At 43.5% G+C, this 16,455-nt stretch overlaps 1 long non-coding RNA gene across 1 annotated transcript in view; it reads right to left on the reverse strand.

Annotated features, from left to right (window-relative positions):
- LOC142139481 (uncharacterized) overlaps positions 1 to 16,455 on the reverse strand; it is a 928,167-nt gene that overhangs the window by 847,563 nt on the left and 64,149 nt on the right. The window lies entirely within an intron of this gene.

Raw genomic sequence — 16,455 nt, forward strand, 5'->3', positions numbered from 1 at the left:
CTTGGACATGAGCTATTCAGGGCTATAGGTGTGAACTAAATATGTGGGATTCAGAAATTTATTCTATTCTCTGTTCAGAGTCAATGATCAGAAATTGATTTAGGTTATATGCACACTAGTATTAATAGTTTCTGTCTTTTATTTGTCCTGCCTTTAACAGCTGGACAGAGAATAGTTGGAATCTTTCATAGATGAGAAACCCGTTGCAGTTTGCACATTGACATCTGTGCAAGATGGATGTCTGAAAGGATGCGGGAAGTAGTACATTATTTATTTTCCCCTGGAACCTGCCCTGCTAAGACCACTAAACCATTGTCTCTTAATAGGAATCAAAGGTCTTTATGTGAGTTTTCCTCCCTCCTCAACCCCCCTCAATCCCATAATAATTCCTTGCCATTATAATGTGTTATATCACATAGGACCCCAAAATCAGATTCTGGGCCTCCACTTGGGGTCATGACCCACAGGTTGCTTATTTCTGGATTACAGGCACCTTACGGGTGTCTGTCAGGTACAACCTATACTACACCTGTAATTTTGTTTTGTGTGCTCACTTCAAAACTCCAAATGCAAATATGTGAACACAGACCTAGAGGACCAACGTGCACATATCCGAGCATCCAGTGATCTAGACAAAACAACTAGATCTAAAAGTAAATTATTCATTTCCTGTGCCGTTGGTGTTATTAGATGAACATGTAAGTACATAAATATTACATTGCCGCATTCACACCGTGTGCGTTTGCGGTTAAATAAATTATTTTGCCTGATTGATACAGTGTACCCTCATGATAGTTTGACCCTGTGTATAACACAAAGCCACTTTCACAATATTTTCCAGAGCCACTTTAACTTCACCATCCATCCTAGAGAGGTGAGGAAGTCCATACTAAATCCATATTAATATTTCATCCAGGGCCCCCTAGAAATCTAGGCCCAACCGTGTTCTTTATGGACACTTAGGCAGTGCCACTACTCTAAGTGAAACTCAGTTGTTTGCACATTTTGTTATTCTGTATGCTGTCATTGTGTAATATACAATATTATTGTATCGAGATCACGTCCTGTAGTGATGTCATGATATTGGATGAAGTAATATATATTTTCTCCAATATGTTTGGCTATTATCTAGAGATGGGCGGGCTCGGTTCCCCGAGATCTGAATCCATCCGAATTCAGCCTATCCGAGTACCGAGCCGAGCACGCTCGGTACTCTCCTGCCCGTTCGGAATCTAAATCGAGGCAAAACGTCATCATGACGTATTCGTATTTCTGAGCTCGGTTCTGGCGAGATTTGAAAAGCATAAATACCCGCCTCCACAGTAATCCATCGCCATTTGACAGAGGGAGAGAGCAGGGGTAGGTCACACTGGCTATATCAGCGCAGGGACAGAGCAGTAATTGGACACATTATTGTTTCTGTTCAATACCATTCTAATCTTAATACCAGTTGTTACAGCAGTAAGAGGAGGATAGAGGAGGGTTTTTGTTCAGTTTCTGGCACTCCAAGTGCTTTTGGGTTGTTCCCCATTATTTTGCATTAATTTTTCTGGCTGTCAAAAGTCCTATTTGTCAGCAGTCTAAAAAAATAATATTTAGCACTCCAAGGTGCGTATTCAATTGTTCCTCCGGCCGCCGGAAAAATGAGCGCTCTAAAACTATTACCGTTAACACGGTAATTACTCGCTGAATTTCATCTCGCAGCTCTCTGAGCTGCGAGATGAAATTCAGCGAGTAAACTACCGTATTAACGGTTTTTACGCGCAATATTACCGTATAAACGATAATAGTTTTAACGCGCTCGTTTTTCCAGCGGCCAGAGAAACAATTGAATACGCCCCCAAGTGCTTTTGGGGTGTCCCCCATTCTTTTGCATTAATTTTTCTGGCTGTCAAAAGTCCTATTTGTCAGCAGTCTAAAAAAATAATATTTAGCACTCCAAGTGCTTTTGGGGTGTTCCCCATTCTTTTGCATTAATTTTTCTGGCTGTCAAAAGTCCTATTTGTCAGCAGTCTAAAAAAATAATATTTAGCACTCCAAGTGCTTTTGGGGTGTCCCCCATTCTTTTGCACTAATTTTTCTGGCTGTCAAAAGTCCTATTTGTCAGCAGTGTAAAAAAATAATATTTAGCACTCCAAGTGCTTTTGGGGTGTCCCCCATTCTTTTGCATTAATTTTTCTGGCTGTTAAAAGTCCTATTTGTCAGCAGTGTAAAAAAAATTATATTTAGCACTCCAAGTGCTTTTGGGGTGTCCCCCATTCTTTTGCATTCATTTTTCTGGATGTCAAAAGTCATATTTGTCAGCAGTATCTAAAACAATTTGTAGCACTACAAGTGCTTTGGCCTCATAATGGATTCAAAGCAGTCCACATATGAGCAGAGTCAGCAACCAAGTTCTGTCACCAGTCCTGATGGTAGTGTTCCCAGTACGTCATCTGGGAAAGGCGATGTCAAACTACACAGTCTTTTGAAATCAGGCAAAAAAACACAGACCCAAATTTTTTTTAGCGTGTTGAAGGGAAAAAGAAGTGTAACTGAGAAAGAGTTAACTGCCGATAAAAAAAAAATTGCCAACATGCCATTCTACACACGCAGTGGCAAAGAGAGAATGAGGCCTTCACCTTTCTCTATTAGTGGCAGATCCAAAAATGTTACCGAGCCTACAAGTGGTGCGCAACTACTGTTACGCGTCAAAGCCGAGCTGCAAGATAACAGTAAGGCATTAGAGGATAATGTTTGCTCTGAATCAGAAATGACACCAATCCCTGTGGAGAGTTCATCCACCAGTGGTATGTCTAATCGTGAGCATTCTGTTAGTGTACCCATAAAGAAGGGCCCTTTCAGCAGTTCTGCTGATGTGTGCCTGAAAAGCCCGAGTGTAGCCGGTGATACACAAATTGAGGATGCCACTTTGGAATTAGAAGAGGATGAGGGGGAGATTTGTGTAGGCGACGAGGGCGCTAATGAGCATTTGGATGAGGATGAGGTTGTTTGTGTAAATCCTGCACCAGTGGCAGCAGTTCTGGCACGTGACAAGTAAAAGGCCATTGTCATGCCTGGGCATAAAACAAAAAAATCCACTTCTTATGTGTGGAATTATTTCTACCCAAATCCTGACAACAGTTGTATAGCCATTTGTAGTGTGTATCAAGCCACAGTCAGTCGAGGGAGGGACCTTATCCATCTTGGAACCTCGTCTATGTTACGTCATTTGACGAGAGTGGCAAAGTGTTGGGAAAAGCTGAAAGTTCTTCCAAAACAATTACAAGCACTCCATCATCAGCTAGGACCCTTCACCTACATCCCGACGGCTACAAAATACACCCACCACACCATCCTCATCAAAATCCTCAGTAGCGCTCGGAGTTAGCCCGGCATCACTTAGTAAGGCTGGATGACTCCTGCACTATAATTGATTCCTCTGAAGAAAGCGTTGGTCCCACTGCTGCTGCTGTTGCTGCTGCTGGGGGTGAATCGTCAGCCCAGAGGAAGGCCAAGAAAAAGAGCAGTTCAACATTTCAACAATTAACTGTGAAACAATCATTTGCTAGAGGAAGCAAATATGACAGCAGTCGCCAAGCGAATCACAGACGCCATGACTACCATGTTAGTGTTAGATCTGCGTCCAATATCCGCAATAAACGCAGCTGGTTTTTCACAGTTAATTGAGGTTTTGTGTCCGCGTTACAGAATTCCATCGCGACACCATTTTTCCCTGTAAAGCTATTCCACAACTATACCAAAAAGTGTGTACAAATGTAGAGATTGCGCTGAAAAATGCCATTCTGCCCACTGTCCACTTAACCACAGATATGTGGACAAGTGGATGTGGTCAAACCAAAGACTATATGACTGTGACAGCCCACTGGGTTGGTCATTCGCCTTCACCAGCAGGAACAGCAGCAGCATGTACACCACTACGTAACATTTGTCACAGGCAGGCCACTCTTTGTATCACCGGCTTCACTAACAGGCATACAGCTGACAATTTGTTACGAAAACTAAGAGATGTGATTGATACATGGCTTATACCACTTGGACTCTCCCCAGGATATGTCATTTCTGATAACGCCAACAATATAGTGCAAGCATTACAGCTGGGTGAATTCCATCACATTCCTTGTTTTGCTCACACCATCAACTTGGTGGTGCAGAGCTTCCTAAGAAATAATTGTAAGGTGCAGGAGATGCTTTCGGTGGCCCGTAAAATTTCAGGCTATTTCAGGCATTCTGCCACAGCATGTAAGAGATTGCAGCAGCTCCAAGAACAGTTTTACTTGCCCTGTCACCAACTTAAGCAAGAGGTGTTAACTAGGTGGAATTCCACCCTGTACATGCTTCAGAGGATGGAGGAACAGCGCAAAGCCATCCAAGCGTATTGCACAAGCCATGACATTGGGAAAGGAGGGGGGATGTAATTCACTCTTGCACAGTGGGGAATCCTTTCAGTGCTGTGCAAGGTGCTGAAATCATTTGAAGTTGTGACGTGTGAAGTGAGTGCAGACTCTGCTAGCTTGAGCCAAGTCTTTCCTTTTATTAGACTATTGGAAAAGCAGCTTGAGAAACTGAAGGAGGAGATGAAAGCAAGCAATTCCGCAAAGTATGTTGGCCTTGTAGATCAAGTACTTAATTCGCTTCACAATCATCCTCGAGTTATTAAAATCTTGAACTCTGATCATTACGTTTTTGCCACTGTGCTTGATCCAAGGTTTAAGACCTACATTGAGTCTTTGCTTCAAAATGAGCGAGATGTGAACTTTTGCAAGGAGCTATTGCTCAGCAAGTTGTCTGCTGAACTGGGCCTTGGCTTGACGACGTGTCCTCCTTCAGTTTCTCAAGCAGCTGCTGCTTGTAAAAAATTAAATTTTCCAAAAAGAAGCAGGGAAGACGCAGGGGGCAGACCAGAACAGTTTAACATCTGGGTTGGTTTGAAGGATTTTTAAAAAAAATGTGTGACCTTGCCCATAACTCCATCCAATACGTGTATGACCATGCAAAGGATGGTGGAGGATTATTTTCAAGAGATAATTGATATGGAAATGTCAGACAGTCCCTTTCCTTACTGGGAAGAAAATCAGGCCATTTGGAAACCCATGTACAAACTTGCTTTGCAATACCTAAGCTGCCCACCCTCCAGTGTGTACTCTGAACGAGTATTCAGCACAGCCGAGAACCTAGTCAGTGATCGCCGTAGAAGGTTACTTCCAAAAAATGTGGAGAAAATTATGTTTATAAAAATGAACTACATCTTCCACGAGGAAGGCCTTCACCATCAAAGACATCCAAGCACTGACTGTTCTCTAATGGCGGATTCAAGCGGCGATGAATTGATAGGTTGTGATGATGACGTACACACTGATGAGGGTGAGGATGAAGCTGAAGATGATGACGATAACATATTTTTAAAACTTTCTATTTAAGTGTAGGGTGCAATCTACCCCCAAAGAGGAAAGGGGCTTGGGGCATTTCTATATCACGTACCATCTTGAAAGGCTGTTGTTTTGGCAATTTCTCAATAAGGGTAGGGTGTCATACACAGACTGACCCCAAACTGCCTTTGTCCATTTCAATTAATATTGTACAGTCTATAACGGCTGAATTTTTTACTATTTTCTACAAGTGGAGGGGGACCTATAGAGACAGAAACCAAACTGCCTTTGTCCATTTCTATTTCTATTGTACAGTTTATAACGGCTGAATTTTTTAATATTTTCTACAAGTGAAGGGGGGCCTATAGAGACAGAAACGAAACTGCCTTTGTCCATTTTAATTTATATTGTACAGTCTATAACGGCTGAATTTTTTACTATTTTCTACAAGTGGAGGGGGCCTATAGAGACAGAAACCAAACTGCCTTTGTCCATTTCAATTTATATTGTACAGTCTATAATGGCTGAATTTTTTACTATTTTCTACAAGTGGAGAGAGGCCTATTGTTATGAACTTACCTGATCCCCGTTCCGCTGCGCTGTCAGCGTGGTTCTAGCAGCTGTGTACGCTCTGTTGTTATGAACTTACCTGATCCCCGTTCCGCTGCGCTGTCAGCGTGGTTCTAGCAGCTGTGTCCGCTATGTGCAGTGCTTCTCCTGATGGCGTCCCCGCACTTCCAGGTTCTTCCTGCAGCTAGTCATGTGACTCCTGGGCGAGGAATTCAAATACTATATCTTCTCTGCTCTGACACGCTGCCTGTGTCAGAGCAATGTGTTTCCTGTTCCTGGCTAACAGTTCCTGTGTTCCTGACTCCTGTGAACCTGCTCCCTGTGTATTCCTTTATTCCTCCTACCCCTGTGTACCAACCTAGCTGTGACCTGACTATTCTTTGGCTTATTCCTGGCACCTCGTATTGGACTGTCTTCCCTGTGTACCGACCCGGCTGTGTTATCAACTACTCTCTGGATTCCCCTCTGGCACCGTATACCTGATATCTCCTGTGTACCGAACCGGCTGAGTTCCTGGACTCATCTCCGTGCATCTACCGCTTACTGCTCCAGACCTTCAATCCCTGGAGTTCACGGTTAGTGCCTGTACTTACATCACTTGTCATATTGCCTGTCTGACTATCCATCACTTAGAACCTTCTCCCTTACGTCAGTAGGTTAACCTGGGGGCCGCGACCTGCGGTTCTTCGGCAGCAAAGACCACACTACCTTGCGGTGGTTCTTGGTGAAGACCGGAAGGCCGTTAGACTCCGCGCCCTAGGTAAGCCTGTGCAAATACTGACTAAGGCATCAAAATCGTAACAGTTTGCTCTGACCACGCTATCTAACTGATGGATGCGTCAGGGAATCCCACCGCTAGGGTATTACTGGATCACCTAGCGGCCCAGGTTGAAGACCAGGGGAAGAATCAAGAACAATTATTACAGATTCTGCAGACTTTCTCTAACAGGTTGGATACGCTTCAAGCAGCTCAGGTGGCAGCTCCAACTCCTCCGCCTGTTCCGGCTCTACAACCTGCCCCCGCCCAGAGCAGCCCTGCTGTATCTGCTCCAGCACCCTCTCAACTCCGCATACCTAACCCACCTAAATTCAATGGGGACCCCAAGGAATGCCGAGGGATCTTGAACCAATATGCTATTCAATTTGAACTACAGCCCGGGAACTTTCCTACAGAGAAAACTAAAGTTGCTTATATAATCTCCTTATTGTCTGGTCAAGCGCTTGCCTGGGCTTCTCCCCTTTGGGAACATGATGACCCTAGTCTTCATAATAGTGCCATCTTTTTGGAAACCTTCAGACGCATCTTTAATGAACCTGGACGTGTCTCCAGTGCTGCTTCTGGACTTCTCCGTCTACGTCAAGGTACTCTTACTCTGGGCCAGTACGCTCTCCAATTTCGCACTATGGCGGCTGAGCTACGATGGAACAATGAAGCTTTGGTGGCCACGTTTTGGCAAGGCTTGTCAGATCGTATTAAGGACGAGTTAGCAGCCCGGGAGTTACCCACTACTCTGGACGAATTGATTTCCCTCTGTAACCAGATTGATATCCGGTACCGAGAACGCACTCAAGGGAGAGAAAGTTCCCGCCGATCTACATTCCGCTTGGCACCCCGATTTCAAAGCCCAATTACTCCTGAGGAAGAGCCTATGCAGTTGGGAAGGGCACGTTTATCCCAGGAGGAAAGAGAGAGGCGATTCAAGAACCGTTTGTGCCTCTATTGCGGAGAACCCGGTCATGTTTTAAGCCAGTGTGGGAGGCGTCCGGGAAACGACCAGACCTAACTGACGTTGGAGAGGCTAAGTTAGGTAAGTCTATTCCCTCTCCTGTGGATTTTAGTTTTTCTATTCAAGTCCTTCTGCGATATATTGATAAACAACTGTCTTTTCCAGCTCTCATTGACTCCGGAGCAGCGGGGAATTTTCTACGAGCTGACATCGTAGAGAGGTTGTCGTTACCCACGCAACCATTGGATCCACCTGTCGCAATTACAGCTATAGATGGCAGCCGTATTATTGGAGGATCCATTAAGACCAGAACTGTCAACCTTTCTCTACGCATCGGAGCCTTACACACTGAAGAAATCTCCTTTCTAGTCATCCCGAAGGCCATCAACCCTGTGATTCTAGGTCTTCCTTGGCTCAGACTTCACTCTCTGGATTGGCAGAAGCCTGAGATTCTTGCATGGGGTCCAGGATGTCATTCCAGATGTCTTCCCAGGATTCATAAACCCGCTATGGCCGGTTCTTCCACATCCTCCGGTATACCTCCTCAATATTGTTCATTTTCTGACGTCTTTTGTGAAAAGGAGGCTTTCAAGTTACCCCCACACAGACCTTGGGATTGCGCCATTGAATTGATGCCGGACAAGATACCACCCAGAGGACATGTATTTCCTTTATCTTTACCCGAATCTGATGCTACGTCCCTATATATCAAAGAGAATTTGAACAGGGGTTTTATCCGGAATTCCTCGTCACCAGCAGGAGCCGGTTTCTTTTTTGTAAAAAAAAAAAGACGGTGGACTGCGTCCTTGTATAGACTATCGTGGTCTCAACGCCATGACTAAGAAGAACAGGTATCCCTTGCCATTGATCTCTGAACTCTTTGATAGGGTCAAAGGAGCTTCTATATTTTCTAAACTTGACTTGAAAGGGGCTTACAACCTAATCCGTATCAAGCAAGGTGATGAATGGAAAACAGCATTTAATACGCATGATGGGTACTTCGAATACTTAGTCATGCCATTTGGACTTTGCAACGCCCCTGCCGTTTTTCAAAGCTTCATCAATGAAATTTTTCAAGACTTCCTGTATCGATTTGTGGTGGATTATCTGGATGATATCCTGATTTTTTCTCCTGATATGGTTACTCATCGCCATCATGTCTCCTTAGTTCTTCAATGCCTTCGCTCACATCATCTATATTGTAAATTGGACAAATGTGTCTTTGAAAAAACGTGTCTTCCTTTCCTTGATCATGTGGTTTCTGGCTCCGGATTACGGAAGGACCCCGAGAAGTTAAAAGCAATTTCTGATTGACCCCAACCAGTAGGTCTCAAAGCCATCCAGCGTTTTGTGGGGTTCTCTAACTACTACCGCCACTTTATCAAGGGGTTTTCTTCCGTGATTGCACCTATCACCTCCTTGACCAAGAAGTTCGCCAACGCTAAAACTTGGCCTCAGGAGGCCGTGGAGGCCTTCAAGTACCTTAAAGAAGCTTTCATCTCGGCTCCCATTCTTCAGCAACCAGATCCTTCCTTCCCTTTTTTCCTTGAGGTGGACGCATCCTCTACTGGAGTGGGAGCTATCTTGTCTCAGAAAAATTCTACTGGAAAATTTTCTCCCTGTGGTTTCTTTTCTCGCAAATTTTCGCCTACCGAAAAAAACTATGGCATTGGAGATAGAGAGCTTCTCGCTATCAAACTGGCCCTGGAAGCTTGGAGACACCATTTGGAAGGAGCCAGGTTTCCTGTTACTATTTTTACAGATCACAAGAATTTACTGTATTTACAAACTGCATCTTGCCTCAAACCTCGTCAGGCCAGATGGTCCCTGTTTTTCTCCCGCTTCGATATGATCATTATCTTCAGACCAGGGTCCAAGAACAAGAAGGCTGACGCTCTCTCTCGTTCCTTTTACTCCATGGATACAGATGAAGAGGGTTCTAGACCCATCCTAGATCCAGAATGTATTTTGGCTACTACTCCCACTCACTTTATTATTCCTCACGGGAAAACTTTGGTTCCTCTACATCTCCAATCAAAACTCCTTAAATGGGCTCATGCCTCCCGTTTTTCTGGTCATGCCGGTATAAAAAAAACCTTGGAATTTATCTCACGTGGTTATTGGTGACCATCTATCCACTCAGACGTTCGACAGTTTGTGACGGCGTGTTCCACTTGTGCTCAGAACAAAGTCCCTCGTCAAGCTCCATACGGTCTGCTGCAACCTCTACCAATTCCGGATCGACCTTGGAGTCATCTTTCCATGGATTTTATCAGTTTGGGTGGTCACTGATCGCCTTTCCCGGGCCGCTTATTGTGTGGCATTAAAAGGTCTCCCTTCTGCTCCTGTTCTGGCTCAACTCTTCATTAAAGAGATTTTCCGCCTACATGGCTGTCCAGATGTTATTGTTTCTGATCGGGGAACTCAGTTTGTGGCAAGATTTTGGAGGGCTTTTTCTCGTCTTTGTGGAATCAAGTTAAATTTCTCTTCTGCATATCATCCTCAAAGTAATGGTCTCACTGAAAGGACGAATCAAGAATTGGAGAAATTCCTCAGATGTTTCATTTCAGCTAAACATGATGATTGGGTCGATTTATTACCTTGGGCAGAATTCGCTCACAATAATAATTCACATGATTCTACCTCCACTTCTCCCTTTTTTGCTCTTCAGGGGTTTCATCCTAAAGTTCCACCCTTCAAAGATTAAACCGCTTCTGGAGTTCCTGCAGTTGATTCCCTTCTATCGGACTTCTCGGCTAGGTGGGATCTTATTAAACGCAAATTGCTTCACACCTCTGCCATCAGTAAAAGAGCATTTGACAAAAGAAGAAAACCATCTCCACTACTTACTCCTGGTGACAAAGTATGGTTGTCTACGAAGAATCTTCGCTTGTTGGTCCCCTCTAGGAAATTCGCTCCCCGATTTATTGGTCCTTTCAAGATCATAGAGGTCATTAATCCGGTGGCCTTTAGATTAAAGTTACCTCCTACCTTGAGGATTCCCAATGTGTTCCACATTTCCCTTCTCAATCCACTGGTTATTAACAAATTTTTCTCTTCAAAAAATCCTCCTGCTGCTATTTCTGCACTAGATCAGGAATTTGAGGTGAAGGAGATTCTAGATTCTCGGATTTCCAGAGGTTCCTTGCAGTTCCTGGTTGACTGGAAAGGCTACGGTCCTGAAGAGCGTTCTTGGATTCCTGCACGAGATCTTCATGCTCCGAGTTTGTTGAGGAAATTCCATACCAAGTTCCCTCAAAAGCCTTATAGGTTGTCCGGAGGCCACCCCTGAAGGGGGGGGGGGGTACTGTAATGAACTTACATGATCCCCGTTCCGCTGCGCTGTCAGCGTGGTTCTAGCACCTGTGTCCGCTCTGTGCAGCGCTTCTCCTGATGGCGTCCCCGCACTTCCGGGTTCTTCCTGCAGCTAGTCATGTGACTCCTGGGTGGGGAATTCAAATACTATATCTTCTCTGCTCTGACACGCTGCCTGTGTCAGAGCAATGTGTTTCCTGTTCCTGGCTAACAGTTCCTGTGTTCCTGACTCCTGTGAACCTACTCCCTGTGTATTCCTTTATTCCTCCTACCCCTGTGTACCAACCTGGCTGTGACCTGACTATTCTTTGACTTATTCCTGGCACCTCGTATTGGACTGTCTTCCCTGTGTACCGACCCGGCTGTGTTATCAACTACTCTCTGGATTCCCCTCTGGCACCGTATACCTGATATCTCCTGTGTACCGAACCGGCTAAGTTCCTGGACTCATCTCCGTGCATCTACCGCTTACTGCTCCAGACCTTCAATCCCTGGAATTCACGGTTAGTGCCTGTACTTACATCACTTGTCATATTGCCTGTCTGACTATCCATCACTTAGAACCTTCTCCCTTACGTCAGTAGGCTAACCTGGGGGCCGCGACCTGCGGTTCTTCGGCAGCAAAGACCACACTACCTTGCGGTGGTTCTTGGTGAAGACCGGAAGGCCGTTAGACTCCGCGCCCTAGGTAAGCCTGTGCAAATACTGACTAAGGCATCAAAATCATAACACCTATAGAGACAGAAACCAAACTGCCTTTGTCCATTTCTATTTATATTGTACAGTCTATAACGGCTGAATTTTTTACTATTTTCTACAAGTGGAGGGGGCCTTTAGAGACAGAAACCAAACTGCCTTTGTCCATTTCAATTTATATTGTACAGTCTATAGCGGCTGAATTTTTTACTATTTTCTACAAGTGGAGGGGGGCCTATAGGAACAGAAACCAAACTGCCTTTGTCCATTTCTATTTCTATTGTACAGTCTATAACGGCTTAATTTTTTACTATTTTCTACAAGTGGAGAGAGGCCTATAGAGACAGAAACCAAACTGCCTTTGTCCATTTCTATTTATATTGTACAGTCTATAACGGCTGAATGTTTTAGTATTTTCTACAAGTAGAGGGGGGCCTAGAGAGACAGAAACCAAATTGCCTTTGTCCATTTTTTTATATATTTAACTATAAGTGTAGGGTGTAATATACACCCAAAGACGATGGCTGCATTGCCAATATGTATAGATGGAGAGGAAGACAATCTGGTTTGTTTGTAGAATTAATGATGGCCTCCCAGGAATTAAACTGTTTTTTTCATAATTTATGAGCTTTACAATTACATTACTTATCCAAGAAACAGGTGGAGCACTAAATTCGGTTATTTTATGCCCAAAACATTAATTTTTAAACAAAATTGCAAAACAAAACCAAACAAAACCAAAACACGCAAGGGCAGTTTGTCAAAACCAAAACCAAAACACGACGGTAATCCAGATCCAAAACCAAAACACGGGGGTCAGTGAGCATCTCTAGTCTTGAATATAATGTGCTAATTGGTAGATTCCAAAACGAGGCTTCAGTAAACTCATCAATACAATGCAATACAAATGAAAACGAGGCTTGGGTCGGTTTTCGATATACAACATAGTAGACATAGAACTAATACCAGAACTATTATACAATTCAAAAGGTACTAATCAAATAAAAAACAAGTGATGGCTCAAAGGATGTTCTTTGTATTTTTCTCTTCATTATGTTTTTTTTGTATAACTAACTGAAATATAGGAGTCCACACTGCAGAATGAGATTACCTTTGAGAAATAAATGCGTAAGTACACCCCAATGTAGACATCATAATAAATAAGTTGTGCCACTATGTACAAGAAAATATTAAAAGCTATTAAAAATGTGCAAAACATATAAAATTATATCAAATATATATGACAAGATGAAACTCACATATCCACCACCACCACTCAGAGAAACCATTTCAACTCGAAGGGCTAGATTTACTAAGCTGCGGGTTTGAAAAAGTGGGGATGTTGCCTATAGCAACCAATCAGATTCTAGCTGTCATTTTGTAGAAAGTACTAAATAAATGACAGCTAGAATCTGATTGGTTGCTATAGGCAACATCCCCACTTTTTCAAACCCGCAGCTTGGTAAATCTAGCCCGAAGTCTATGTTAAGACCTCTAGGGGCTAAGGTTTTAACCTAATTTCTGCTTTGGCCAACCTATTTAACATTTATCTATTTTTCCTCAATGTTTTGGATCCACAAAAATGTTTAATATGTCCTGCTTCACAGGCATGCATGTTCTTAAAATGATGGTATTGTGCATGTGTTTCTAATCCTTTTCGTATGTTGTATATATGTTCTTTGAGTCTTATTTTGTCTGCCTTTTATTCATGTGTGGTTTTCTTTTGTTTGTTTATTTATTTGATTATTATTAAAAAAAAAATTTGGGGGGGGGGGTGTTGTCTTTTGTGTGTCATTTTGTATAACTAGAAAAAGCTCTGTGGGCTTCTACCAAATATCAGTCTCCACCCTGTAAAGTTTGAATATCCCGTCCCACTAAATGAGATCTAGTTTCAGCATTAGTGCCCAGAACCGTCCTACAGTCTGACGGAACACCGCGATCTATCCAGCAACCTCCTCCTATCATCTTGAACAAATAAAATTGCTCCTCTCGCAGTGCAGTTGTGTAAGTTCCACTGGAGCAGGGACAGAGGTGAATGTGTAAACATCCCCTTGATTGTAATGTGCTGCATATTATTTGGGTGTTATATAAATAGAGGATAATAATGTCAACAATACTTCTGGTGGATATGTGCAGTTGTTGTGTAGCTTTCGGCATAATTGTCTGCCATAAAATATAGTTGTTGTTTACATTTTATTAAAAAAATATTTTATACTGGATTACTTGTAAACGGGATGCCTTGTACTGAATAACATATATCTGTAGACTTTCAATTGCGATTTCATATGATGAAACTTTTATTTTTCATCTGTTTGTTTTATTAAAAAGGGAACATGTTCTCTAGTGCTGCCTTTATGTAATATTCATAACTATATAAATTCTTTAACAATATAACATAATAATAATAATAATAATAATAATAATAATAATAATAATAAAACACCAAATAGGAAGGAGATATATAAAGTGAGTAGAAAATATATTCTTTTTAGCAATTTTGTGGATTTGGCAGGAGTTGCAATTGTATACTATACACTGGTATTTCCTAATGCACCTTTCTACATGAAGAGACCTTTGTGCTATGTAATCTGTGTACTGTAGACTACATTTATATTTCATATTTCCATTACAGTGTTTTGCAGGAGAGGGCTATAATGATGCCTTTGGAATATATTCCACATTGCTTTGTACACTGGCTAAGCAGAGGTGACATGATTTTCATAACCACATAATGAACGCAGGACTGTACAGGTTGACAAACGTTCCTGCCAGCAAAATTTTTCCCTCATTATCTTGTGCTGTGTTTTGACAATATTTTAAACAGAACTGTCAAGTATAAAATACAATCTTCTGTAGTTGCAATCACAAAGTATCTATGGTTTAAGTTCCGCTGTAGCTCACAGAAAATCCAGCATATAAGTGTGAGCTGTGTGACCACATTATATTAGATCATGTGTTCCTCAGGCTACAATTAAAAGTTATGTACAGCTAGACAATATAAATCAGGCATAATTCATAGACACGACTTTAAAACCAATGCTGAAGATGTATGTAATTATGCATGTTTCTATGTTTGCATGCTTGCAGAGGAATACATTTCATTAAAATTTGCCAAGTTATTTCACAAAATATTGACTATTAAACTTCAATGTAAATATAATGTAATTTTTTTTAAAAGAAAATGCTAGATTTTCAAACCTGGATAATACCCCTGAAATCATATTGGGCCTGATTCATTAATCAGTCAATAAGTAAGGCAAAACCATGCTGCATTGGAGGGGAGGTAAATTTAAAATGTGATGGCAGATTTCTATTTGGGGTAGGACATGTCCTCGATCAACTTTACATTTCAGTGTACAAATAAGCTTTCAAGTATTTGTGTGTTACATGAAAAAAGAGCCAATATTTTGTAGAGATGTGTCCCCTGGCTCCCGATTTTGTGCCCGTGAAGAAGGCAATGATGGATCCGGTGACTGCCGCTGTGCCCCTGAGGAGACTGGAGATGATGGTGGCTGCTGTACCCATGGAGAGGGCGAAGGAAGAAGAGGATTTACTTACTGTTCCTGCGATCCAGCGTTGGTAAGTATTTTCTTTCTTCCGCAGGTTTTGGCAGCGGAGGGAGGATGAGCCAGTCAGGGTTCGCCTTCCCCCACTGGCCAATCAGGGCCGGATAGGTGAGCCAATCACGGCTCACCTCCAGTCGTTCAAAAGATTGGCCCAGTGATGACGTCGCGACGGCCGTTATATAAGCCGCCAGGCGGCGCTATTACAGCAGAAGTTCATTGGCAGAGTGAAGAGAGGACGTCGTGGAACGTCCGGAGCGGCGAAAGAAGAAAAAGACGCGGAAGTGGCAGGGTGCCCTTGTCAGGGCAAGGAGCTACCCTGCCACTGAAAATCAGCGCCAGAGACGCCGGCGGGGAGCCCTTGTAAGGGCTGAGAGCGCCCCCGCCCTCAGAGCTGCTGCAAGACCCGCGCCGAACAGGAGAAGAGGCGCCGCAGGCTGGAGGGTCTGGAAGACCTGGAGAAAGAAGGCTGCGGGGCAAGTTGAGTATTCTGCGCAGAGCAGGTAAGTATACTCAACTTAGGTCGGGCACAAGGCCCGTGGGCACAGTCGGGCGCTAGGCCCGTGGCCACAAGTTAGGGGCATAAGGTCCAGGGAACTGGGCACAAGGCCCTTTAAAAGTAGTTAGGGGGCTATAAGCCTATTATAGTCAATGGGCAAAAGGCCCTAGGTAGTGGGCTAGTGCCCAAAGTTAGGTAGGCCGCAAGGCCTAGTGAGGGTGGGCTAGGCCCACAGTTTAGATGGGCACAAGGCCCTAGTTAGTGGGCTCAGAGCCCAAGGCAGAGAGGGGGCCAAAGGGGCCCATAATTAGGGCACAAGGCCCTGTAGTTAGCTGGGCAGAGAGGCCCATGGTACCAGGACCAGAAGACCCTGTGGCAGTGGGCGTGAGAGCCCTGAGTAGAGTAGGGTGCGGTCCCATGTGTGGTGTGTACTAAGGAGTGTGTATTTCGTGACAGCTTCCAGGTAAAGAAGCAGGGTATTATTCCGTCTATGTGGCGAATATTGCATTGTGCTTTGTATTTTGGTGTGCTGTGTGTTTCTTTACAGGTTCAAGATGTCAGGCCCCCATTAAAGGTAGGCTCTTGTTTCCTGACTGTTTTCCTGCAATAACCTGTACTGTGGGGACAAGGTGTAGATACAAGCTTACACATAGCCAGGGAAAGAACACACAGAAGTTTTCCCGTCCCGTAGGTCCCTGGGGTTACGCTGGTTTCCA

Source organism: Mixophyes fleayi, chromosome 2 (assembly GCF_038048845.1).
Source record: "Mixophyes fleayi isolate aMixFle1 chromosome 2, aMixFle1.hap1, whole genome shotgun sequence".
Classification (NCBI taxonomy): Eukaryota; Metazoa; Chordata; class Amphibia; order Anura; family Limnodynastidae; genus Mixophyes; species Mixophyes fleayi.